General features: G+C 41.6%; 1 long non-coding RNA gene across 1 annotated transcript; it reads right to left on the reverse strand.

Annotated features, from left to right (window-relative positions):
* Positions 1–206: 206 nt before the first annotated feature.
* On the reverse strand, positions 207–1,785 carry LOC131304130 (uncharacterized). Its single transcript, XR_009192313.1, has 3 exons — positions 1,706–1,785; positions 1,042–1,115; positions 207–401 (listed from the first exon to the last, which is right to left on the reverse strand). It is a non-coding gene; the product is annotated as an uncharacterized LOC131304130 (long non-coding RNA).
* Positions 1,786–12,349: the final 10,564 nt, after the last annotated feature.

Below are 12,349 nucleotides of genomic sequence, written 5' to 3' on the forward strand. Positions count from 1 at the left end.
GAGGTTTGATTTGTAAATGTGCATAGTTCGTCCTTTTATGTAGCAAAACTTACCGATGTTAATCTCCAGTGATCATGTGCTTGCTCACACGGTTTCGAGAGCTATGTCTCGGTTCGTATTTGCCAAAAGAATTGTCATGACCCAAAACCTACCTTGAAAGTCGTGACCGGTCAAGCGGGTGTTAAGCCGCCTAAGGCCTGCTCATATTCTAGTTTAGGAATTTCTTGCATCATTGTCATTTTAAACCATATAAGCAAAGTATGCAGTAGCGTAAAATAAATAACATAATCCCAGAGCTTCTAGGTGTACAAGTATAATAATTACAAACCATTAGACTACACATGATTCTCCACGGTCATTCTAGCACCCCATTCAGTCCACAACTTACTATCTACCTTAACCTGAAAAATTGGAAAAGGTTTTCATAAGCAGAAGCTCAGGTGAGAAACGTATACCAAAGTTACAAGTTTAACCATGAAAATACCCCACATTATAAAACAGTTCAAAGCAACAATCCAAATATTTCATTGAACATCCAGTACATGCATTTTAGCCCGTAAGCTCATTTCTTTGGTCCAAGAGACGGACCTTTTTCATTTCATTTCTCTTTCAACTTTTGCACTTTTGAGCGATAATAGCATTCAACGGTATTTTTGCCAGTTGGTTGGGGAGCGACCCCATTGAAGAGTGGTAAGATATCATTACCCGGTGATGTCTGGCTGCATCTTCTACCTTATTACTTCACGCCACTAGTATCTTTACCCGTCCCCTAGCGCTCGGGATACCGTTCGAATGAATCATATTATCATGAGCATGTACTAGCAACCAATAAAATTCAAGCTTCCAAAACATATTGCCATGGTCTAGATTTAACCGTAACACATAAGATTTATAAACAAGCCATCGCATGTATTTCCCATTTATCATCATCAATTCAACCAAGTAAGAAGTTCAAATTCCATATTTTCAAGTAAAATCAAACAATGGCATTTCATTCCAAAAATTTAGAAAATACATGTAACTAAGGTATGCGCAACACACCTTTAAGAAGTGCTTAATTCATCACGTATGCGAGATACTTCATTGAACTGGTACCTACTCCATTGAACTGGTACCTAAGTAGAAATGCACTGGTTATCACTAACCCACAAATATTGCTCAGTAATTTGTCTAAATTAGTACACCCTTGTAGGACCCGTAATAGTACTTACTAGCTTGTGAGGTCGGAATATGACCTTTTAGGACCTCAATTGAGGGTTACTCCAAAATCACCATATCGGAAAAAGGAGTTTATGAAGGTTTGGGGACTAAGTAGACACAATTTGAAGAGTTGGGCGATCATAGAATTCCAATTGGCTACACTACATATTTTTCCATAACTCAGAGGCTAATAGTATAGATATTTCAAGTCCCAAATTGAACTACCAATCAAATCACTGGGTTTGGTTCGGGAGTTTGCAGGTACTGTTCCAGTAAGTAGCCAGAAAGTTCAATTCAAGTTTCTAAGACTCTCATTTGGGGTTTAATTTGTTGTTAGGCCGAACCCTAGCGACAAGTCCCTGTTCCGAAAATAATAATTCTAATTTTGAGACGCAAATGGTTATGGGCTACACTACAGATACATATATATATATATATATGTATATACACACACATATATTTTTCCTGCTCTTATGTAAACTAGGGACTGAGAAATGAAGTTTACCGTGAGAAAGAGGATAGAGATTCCGATGAAATATGAACGGAAGTCGGCGTGAGAGGTTGGAGGAACAGGAGTCGTGCTGCCTGTGGGTACGCGCCCCAAAAATTCTATTTTTGTACATAAAATAGGGTGCGCCCTTCTTGGGAAGCGCGGCGAAACGCTTACAATTCAGAGTCGCCACTCGGGTTTTGCGGTATGCACCCAAGGAACGGAACTTGAAACATTTTGCTACGTTAAAAAAAAGGCTTGTAGACTGGACCATCATCACTTTCGATATCTAAGGTTCGGGAGCCAAGTTATGAGAGGGGAAGGGTTTTATGGCACTCCTCTACCCAATCCGAAGATCGGTCTCTATTCAGGCACTTTGTAAATTGTTTGCATTTTTCTCTCATTAATTATTTTTTTAGCCAATTAGGGCGAGAGAACAGTTAAAGGGGATTAAAACAGTAACAAGTTGCATTTATAGCAAAGTATGACGGATGATTGATTAAAGTAATACATATAGATTGAGAACAAGCACCTGTGAGCGTTTTAGACAAACTGGGGACACACCAATCCAGAAGGAGGTACGCAAGAGGAAGCTGTATGCACTGGCTAAGCCACTGCATACAGAGACGACTTGTGTACGTCACAGGACCACCAGCGTGCGCCGATAAATCTAAACTCACAACTCTTGTTTCTCAACCCTCTGGGCTCTGGAAGGATCAGTGCACACCTAGGACAAACCACACAGTTAGCATAGCATATGTATGGTTACAGACAGCATAAATGAACCTAAGGAAACAAAAATAGACAAGACACCCCATAAATAGTGTGAGGAAGTAAATAAAGGCCAGGATTAACTGACATGCAAGGGTCAGCCACCGGACCCATTGCAACTGTCATACGCCAGTCCAAAGACACCGTACGCCAGTTACACTATTTGGTCAGTGTTTGGCTTTGCATGATCTGGGCTCTGGAACACCACCTGAAGGATCTCAGAGGCCTTCTAAAACAGCAATAAAAAATGATAACTACACAGCTCTAAAATACAGAAAGCAGTAAACTGGTTCTTATCATGCTGAAAGGTGACAAAGTGAAAAGAAAGCAGAAAGATGGATGATCAATGATCCCCACGCCAGTACTGCACGTATCACCATGACTGGCGTACGGCTTATTATTACTGGCATGCGCCATTGATGACCATACTTGATCCTTGAAATGCTGCAAGCCTAGGGTCAGGACTAGTATTGATTACCAGCCTCGACCCTGCTAACACCCTTCAGGGATCAGAACAGGTTACAGAATAAAAGGTGGTATACCTTTTATGATGGAGTTTGATGGAAGGTTTGAGTTTGAACTTGAAGCTTAAGGGATGGATGATGAGTGTGGGGGTGTGGCGAGTGTATGGAGAAGTGTTTACTTCCCCTTCCAACTGATGGGAGAAGTAGGAAAGCAAAAACTAGGAGAAAAAGAGAGCTTGAGTGCTTTTATGAGTCTTAACCTTGTAAACCCCTTGCATATAAATGCAAGGGGGATATTTATAGCCAAAGAATGACTGAGAGAGGGACAGTAACCAGCTAGTTAAAGGCTTGTTGGGTTAAGAAGAGTGGTCTCCATGCATTAAATGCATGAGACTTGGGTTGAAAGGTAGTGTAGGAGAGAGGGGGAGCCGGTTGCACAATTGTAATCAACAAGAGTCGTGCTGCCTGTGGGCATGCGCCCCAAAAATTCTCTTTTTATGCATAAAATCGGGTGCGCCCTTCTTGGGAAGCACGGCAAAATGCTTACAATTCAAAGTCACCACTCGGGTTTTGCGGTATGCACCCAAGGAACGGAACTTGAAACGTTTTGCTACGTTGTTTGATTTGAAAAAAAAAAGGCTTGTAGACTGGACCGTCGTCATCTTCGATATCTGAGGTTCGGGAGCCAGGTTACAAGAGGGGAAGGATTTTATGGCACCTCTATCGCCCAATCTGGAGATCGGTCTCTATTCAGGCATTTTGTAAATTGTTTGCATTTTTCTCTCATTAATCATTTTTTTAGCCAGTTAGGGCGAGAGAACAGTTAAAGGGGATTAAAACCGTAATAAGTTGCATTTATGGCAGAGTATGACGGATGATTGATTAAAGCAATGCATATAGATTGAGAACAAGCACCTGTGAGCGTTTTAGACAAACTGGGGACACACCAATCTAGAATGAGGCACGCAAGAGGAAGCTGTATCCACTGGCCAAGCCACTGCATACAGAGACGACTTGTGTACGTCACAGGACCACCGGCGTACGCCGATAAATCTAAACTCATAGCTCTTGTTTCTCAACCCTCTGGGCTCTGGAAGGATCAGTGCACACCTAGAACAAACCACACAGTTAGCATAGCATATGTATGGTTACAGACAGCATAAATGAACTTAAGGAAACAAAAATAGACAAGACACCCCATAAACAGTGTGGGGAAGTAAACAGAGGCCAGGATTAACTAACATGTAAGGGCCAGCCACCAGACCCATTGCAACTGTCGTACGCCAGTCTAAAGACCCCGTACACCCGTTATACTATTTGGTCAGTGCTTGGCTTTGCATGATCTGGACTCTGGAACACCACCTGAAGGATCTCAGAGGCCTTCTAAAACAGCAATAACAAATGATAACTACACAGCTCTAAAATACAGAAAGCAGTAAACTGGTTCTTATCATGCTGAAAGGTGACAAAATGAAAAGAAAGCAAAAAAATGGATGATCAATGATCCCCATGCCAGTACTGCACGTATCATTATGATTGGCGTACGGCTTATTATTACTGGCGTGCGCCATTGATAACCATACTCGATCCTTCAAAAGCTGCAAGCTTTAGGGTCAGTACTGGTATTGATTACTAGCCTCAACCCTGCTAACACCCCTCAGGGGTCAGAACAGGTTGCAGAATAAAAGGTGGTATACCTTTTATGATGGAGTATGATGGAAGGTTTGAGCTTGAACTTGAAGCTTAAGGGATGGATGATGAGTGTGGGGATGTGGTGAGTGTATGGAGAAGTGTTTACTTCCCCTTCCAACTGATGGGAGAAGTAGCAAAGCAAAAACTAGGAGAAAAAGAGAGCTTGAGTGCTTTTATGAGTCTTAACCTTGTAAACCCCTTGCATATAAATGCAAGGGTGGTATTTATAGCCAAAGAATGACTGAGAAAGGGGCAGTAACCAGCTGGTTAAGGGCTGGTTGGATTAAGAAGAGAGGTCTCCATGCATTAAATGCATGAGACTTGGGTTGAAAGGTGGTGTAGGAGAGAGGGGGAGCCGGCTGCACAATTATAATCAGTAGAAGTCGTGTTGCCTGTGGGCTCGCGCCCCAAAAATTCTATTTTTGTGCATAAAATCGGGTGTTCCCTTCTTGGAAAGTGCGGCAAAACGCTTACAATTCAGAGTCGCTACTCGGGTTTTGTGGTATGCACCCAAGGAACGGAACTTGAAACGTTTTGCTACGTTGTTTGATTTGAAAAAAAAAAAGGCTTGTAGACTGGACCGTTGTCACCTTCGATATCTGAGGTTCGGGAGCCAGGTTACGAGAGAGGAAGGGTTTTATGGCATTCCTCTCGCCCAATTCGGAGAAGGGTTTTATGACACCCCTCTCGCCCAATCCGGAGATCGATCTCTATTCAAGCATTTTGTAAATTGTTTGCATTTTTCTCTCATTAATCATTTTTTTAGCCAGTTAGGATGGGGGAACAGTTAAAGGAGATTAAAACCGTAACAAGTTGCATTTATGGCAGAATATGATGGATGATTGATTAAAGCAATGCATATAGATTGAGAACAAGCACCTACGAGCGTTTTAGACAAACTGGGGACACACCAATCCAGAATGAGGCACGCAAGAGGAAACTGTATGCACTAGCCAAGCCACTGCATACAGAGACGACTTGCGTACGTCACAGGACCACCAGTGTGCGCCGGTAAATCTAAACTCACAGCTCTTGTTTCTTAACCCTCTGGGCTCTGGAAGGATCAGTGCACACCTAGGACAAACCACACAGTTAGCATAGCAACATATGTATGGTTACAAACAACATAAATGAACTTAAGGAAATAAAAATTGACAAGACACCCCATAAACAGTGTGGGAAAGTAAACAGAGGCCAAGATTAACTGACATGCAAGGGCCAGCCACTGGACCCATTGCAAATGTCGTACGCCAGTCCAAAGACCCCATACGCCAGTTACACTATTTGGTCAGTGCTTGGCTTTATATGATCTGGGCTCTGGAACACGATCAGAAGGATCCCAGAGGCCTTCTAAAACAACAATAACAAATGATAACTACACAGCTCTAAAATACAGAAAGCAGTAAACTGGTTCTTATCATACTGAAAGGTGACAAAGTGAAAAGAAAGCAAAAAGATGGATGATCAATGATCCCCACGCCAGTACTGCACGGATCACCATGACTGGCGTATGGCTAATTATTACTAGCGTGCACCATTGATGACCATACTCGATCCTTGAAATGCTACAAGCTTTAAGGTCAGGACTGGTATTAATTACCAGCCTTAACCCCTAACACCCCTTAGGGGTCAAAATAGGTTGCAGAATAAAAGATGATATACCTTTTATGATGGAGTTTGATGGAAGGTTTGAGCTTGAACTTGAAGCTTAAGGGATGGATGATGAGTGCGAGGATGTGGTGAGTGTATGGATAAGTGTTTGCTTCCCCTTCTAACTGATGGGAGAAGTAGGAAAGCAAAAACAAGGAGAAAAAGAGAGCTTGAGTGCTTTTATGAGTCTTAACCTTGTGAACCACATGCATATAAATGCAAGGGGGGTATTTATAGTCAAAGAATGACTGAGAGAGGGGTAGTAACCAGCTGGTTAAGGGCTAGTTGGGTTAAGAAGAGAGGTTTCCATGCATTAAATGCATGAGACTTGGGTTGAAAGGTGGTGTAGGAGAAAGAGGGAGCCGGCTGTACAATTGTAATCATCAGAGGACTGTAGATTACGTCAAGGTGGCCACAAAAGTCTCGAGTACATGATTGAATAGTAACATTTGAATGACATTTACTGGCGTATGCCAACATTATACCTGCGTGCGCTAGTGGTAACTGAGTCAACGGTCGATGACTGATACGTGGCAATTTACCAACGCACGCCAACACAATACTGGCGTAAGCAAGTAGGGTTTTGCTAAGGCCATTTGGTTCTGGCTCGAAGGGTTTGGACAAGGCTCAACAAAAGTTTGAATGAGGTTTAGGACGCTCAAAACTCAAACACACCAATAATCTCGGAATGTTCTTGACCGTGATCATCATTGAGGAATCAAAGACCGTAAGTAAACTAATCTGGACACTCCAGAATAGGGTGTCTACACTGCCGCTTCTGTGGGCACGCGCCCCAGAAATTTTCATTGGGCAAAATTTGGGTGTGGCCCTCTTTGGAAAAAGCGCGGCTAAACGCTTCGATTCAGAGTCGCCACTTGGGTTTTAGCGGGATGCACCCAAGGAACTGAACTCGAAAACGTTTGCCACGTTTGTTTGATTTTTGAAAAAGGCGTAGACCGGTCCGTTGTCACCTTCGATATCTGAGGTTCGGGAGCCAGGTTACGAGAGGGGAAGGGTTTTATGGCACCCCTCTCGCCCAATCCGGAGATCGGTCTCCACTCGGGCATTTTATAAAACGTTTGCATTTTTCTCTCGTTTAGTCATTTTTTTAGCCAGTTAGGGAGGGGGAACAGTTAATGGGGGTTAAAACTGTAACAAGTTGCAATTTATGTGACAAAATGCTTATGGATGATTTGCTTGCAATAATAAACATAGATTGAGAACAAGCACTGAGAGCAGCCTGAATAAGTTGGAGTACGCTGCTTAAGAGGGGAATAAGCAGGCTCCGCACCAGCATGCACTGGCCGAGCCACTGCATGCTGATCAGACCTGCGCACGCCACACATAAACTGGCGTACTCCACTTATCTGGCCTCACAGTCTTTGTTTGCAATCCTCTAGGCTCTGGAAAGGGACCAGCGCACACCCAGGACAAACCACGCAGTTTAATAGAACAGAATATATACAGTTACAGACAGATAGGATGGCTTCAAGCCATGAAGAAAAACAGAATACCTCAAAAACAGTGTGGGGACATACAAAGAGGCCAAAACTAAGCTAGATGCAAGGGCCAGCCACTAGATCATGAAAACTCTGCCGTACGCCAGTCCTAGGCAACCGTACGCCAGTTTGTTTTCTTACCCAGCACTTGGCTTTGCATCATCTGGGCTCTGGAACATGACCAGAAGGATCCCAGAGGCCTTCCAAACAGATAAGAAATAAGCTTTAACTATTACAACTAAGCAGCTCTAAATACACAGAAAGCAGTAGACTGGTTATTAGCATGCTAAGGTGATGACAAAAACATAAACAAGAAAAATGGATGATCAATGATCCCCACGCCAGTAGTGCTCATACTGCCATGACCGGCGTACGGCATGATGGTACTGGCGTGCGCCATGTTTGACCTCACACGATTGCTATATTTTACCAGTTTAAGGCCAGGACTAGTATTGCTTAATAGCCTGGGCCTTACTGGCTCCCCTCAGGAGTCGAAAATAGAAAGCCACGCAAAGGTGGTATACATTTTTGTGTTGAGGTTTGAAGGTGGTATTGAGCTTAAAGGTTGAAGATGGAGGTTGGATGGTGACTGAATGACAGTGGGGTGTATGGAAGTGAGGTTCTCTCCTTTCTCTTTCAATGGAGGAGGAGAGATAAAGAGCAAGAGAAGGGAGAAGAAGAAAGGTTGTACTCTTTAATGTGGTTAACCCCTTGCAAATGAATGCAAATGGGGTATTTATAGAGGAGAGAAAGACTGAAGAAGGGGCTTAACCAGTTGGGTTAGGGCTGGTTTGGTTAAGGGGGGAGCCTCCCATGCATTAAATGCATGGGACTTGGCTTGATGAAGGGTGTAGGAGAGAGGGAGAACGTCCCTGCCGAGTGTAATCATCAGGGGGACTGTAGCCCACATCAGGGTGGCACAAAAGTCTCGTCCATATGGCTGAATAAAGTTGATTTGACCGGGCTTGACTAGCGTGCGCCATATAGTGACCTGCGTGCGCCAGTGATAACTGAGTCAACGGTCAATGACCGACACATGGCAGTTAACTGGCGTACGTCAGCACAGTACTGGCGTAAGCCAGTTTGGGTTTTGCTGGGGCCGTTTGGTTCTGGCTTGAAGGGTTTGAAATGGGGTTTGAATGAGGTTCGGAATACTCAAAGCTCAAACACATCATCGTCCTCAGACTATTCTCGACCTTTAATCATCATTGGGGCAACAAAAGACTGTAAAATGGCATTATCTGGATGGTCCAGAATGGGGTGTCTACAGCTTCTTCTTTCACTTTGTGTTTTCCCTTCTTCTTTTTGTCTTTAGTTCCCTTAAATTCCCTAGAATATATCACAGCTATCACATATTAGAAGCTTATGCTGAATCACCACCCACGTGTCATGCCATTTGAATCACAAGACACATGGCATTGTGTATCTAATTGTCACGACTTCTATCCGATCGCGTCCAAAATTGTCACGACTTCTATCCGATCGCGTCCAAATTCCAATCTGGGAAAATTCTCATAAATTCAACATAGACTAATAAAAATATGAGGACTATCGTGGTGGTGTCCGACTTTTAAGGAAAAATCCTGACTTCGGGTAACTTGTACCATATATCAGATGTAACTCAATTGTCCCCTGGTAATTACAAAATTAAATCGGGACTCACATGTTTATCTAGACCACGATTCGCTTCGCATAGTCTAACTTACAATTAGAATTAAATTGAAGTATTGAGTTCTTATTCGGACCACGTGACTAGAATTTTTAAAGTCAGGATTTTACAAGAATCAAAGAACTTGCTCGCTTTCCAAACTATGCTTCTAGTTCATGACTTTGATATTTAGTCTGAATGCAAGTCTTAGCGTTGTTAATCTCCGATGATCATGTGCTTGCACACATGGTTCCGGGAGCGATGTCACACCTTGTGTTTAGCTTGTTATTCAAACTCTATATCAAGTCTAACCATTTTCATAGCTAAATCTTCCGATTAATAGCCTATGTCGTGCGATTCAACCATGTTTTCGTTGAGAATTATTAGATGGCTTTAGTTACTGGCGTTAGTAACTCCATTGCCTTGCCGCCTTTAATTCTTAGTCCAAACTCATTTTCTAGTCTTTTTCATAAGGGTATCTCTCACCTTTCAAAGGAAAACTAAAAGTTGGCCGCCTAAACGCCACAAACCCTTACATCTACAATCTGAACAAGCTATATTTGAGCTCCTTGTGGATCGACTCGGACTTCCTCGCTATACTATGCAAATCTTTAGTTGTAGTCCGGTTAATAAATAATTGAATTTGACGACCGTTTGGTAAACTTCAATGACTACCGAATGGGACCATCACCGGTCATCAGGAGGCTGGCTCGCAGGGGAGGAGTGAAGCGCATCAAGATCTTCTTGGAGAACGTGATCCATGACGCGGTGACGTACACGGAGCACGCAAAAATCAGCAAGTTCTACTCCCTCTTTTCCCTCATCTTCCTCCTTTACATCATCACTTTTTATTGACGCGAAAATCGCTGCCCCGCTACAACCACACCAACTCAATTCCTCGATACGAGAGGCTTACTCGATATTCTCTCTATTTTTATGGCATAAAATTCAAAAGAAAATGTTATACTCTGCTATCGTTTATGTGCTTTGTTTGTGTTTCATGTAAACAAGGTGACGGTGTATTGACAGCAAAGTACGCTATAGTCTATAGTTCAATCCGTCACCGGACACTGCCTCTTAACAAGTGAGTTTTATTTTTCTAAGTCTTTTGATTAATTTTTGATTTACCCAAAAAAACCTATTGATTGCTTCTTTTTATACAACTTTGATTGTTGAAACTTTTATTTATATTTTATAATCTATGTCAACTTATTTTCATCTCGATTAATTTTTAGGGATCAACCCCACTGTCCAATATTTTGTAAGCCAATTAAAATTCAAGGAAGCCCGTATGTGTTGTCTCAGTCTTTGACCACCATACCAATCTCTTATGTCAAAAAATAAAGAGAAGCTATTAACAAAACGAAAAGGAACAAGGTATAAGATTAGTTTTTGTGTGAACTGAAAATTGGCAGTGGAAGACAAAGCCATGGCTGGAAAAAATAGAGAAAAATGATGTCATACTTGATTGTCATGCATAAAAACTAGAGGTCGGGGCACACGCGATGTGTATGCAATATGTACAATAGCTTTCCGTTTATTGTTTGTTTGATCCAATTTTGTCAAAACATGCAAAAACTGACTTGCACACCACTATCGCGTGTGCCCCGGCCTTTATTAGAATAGACTAGAAGTCGGGGCACATGCGATGCGTGTGCAAGTTGGATTTTCACAACATTTGTGAAAATTTAATCAAACAATAAGTGGGAAGCATTTTTACAAAAACGTTGTGAAAATCTGACTTGCGTGTGCCCGGCCTCTAGTGTTTATGAAAGTGATTCAATAATTTTGCAATTTGACTGCATAGGAATGCCTTTAATTTTGCAATCTGTTATATATGGAAATAATATCACCACTATTTGACTTTCCTCCAATATTTCAAAAGTTCCCTAATTATAGGTAATAATAAATCTCACCAATTTAGGAAACCAAACATACTCATTCTTAATGGAATCCCACCAAAATAGGAAACGAAAATGTAAATATGCATACCAATATCAGTAGAAAATTAAAGGGTAATAAAGGTTTTTCACCCAAATGTAAATATAAGCACGAAAAGTGGGCGAGAATTATACGCGCATGCCGAATATTTAATTACTCATGGGCGAGAATTATACGCGCATGCCGAATATTTAACGGAAATGATACTCATACAACCGTTGTATGTGTTGTGTAACCAATTCTGACCGTTCAGATGTGTTTGGACGCTCTAGATTTTAAAAAAACTCTTCCAATGAAAAGTTTTAACTCTTCCAAGAAAAAGTTTGAACGAATTTTGACCATTTATTACAGCAATGGACGGATGGAGATTGATTGTGTTTGATATTTTGCACAACCGTTGTGCATGTAGCATCTTTGAATATTTAATTACTCCTATAATTTAAGAGCATGAAACACCCCTAATTAGCGCAAGATTCAGGGGTAATAATATAAGGGACTACTTTGGATCAACGATCGTAGTCGCTCTTACTTAAACCAGCTCTTACTTAAACCAACTCAACCCAACGCGGGTACTCAAAATTGAAAAATGAAACGAGAGAGAGAGAGAGAGAGAGAGAGAGAGAGAGAAATCAGGAGGTCGTCATGGATGGTAATACATTGCTTAATCGCCTTGAGTTTCCTATAATTAAGCTTGATTCTGGCTTCTGTAGTTGTGTTTCTACTGATATTTGAGGATTTAGGTTATAGATTGCTCAAATCACATTGAATCGAATTTCCTAAAATTATGCTCGATTCTTTGATGCCGTAATTGTGTTAATATTATATGATTGACGTTTCTGATTTGTTGTTTCCTTGTAAGGCAATCATGTCGGTTCAAATTTCCTATAATTATGCGCGTTTTCTTGTTTCTATAATTGTGCTAATTTGATACTACGATTTTACGCTTCTGAATTTACGCTTCTTATTCATTGCTCAATCGAATTGAGTTTCCAAT

The sequence above is a fragment of the Rhododendron vialii genome, chromosome 10a (assembly GCF_030253575.1).
Source record: "Rhododendron vialii isolate Sample 1 chromosome 10a, ASM3025357v1".
In the NCBI taxonomy this organism is placed as follows: Eukaryota; Viridiplantae; Streptophyta; class Magnoliopsida; order Ericales; family Ericaceae; genus Rhododendron; species Rhododendron vialii.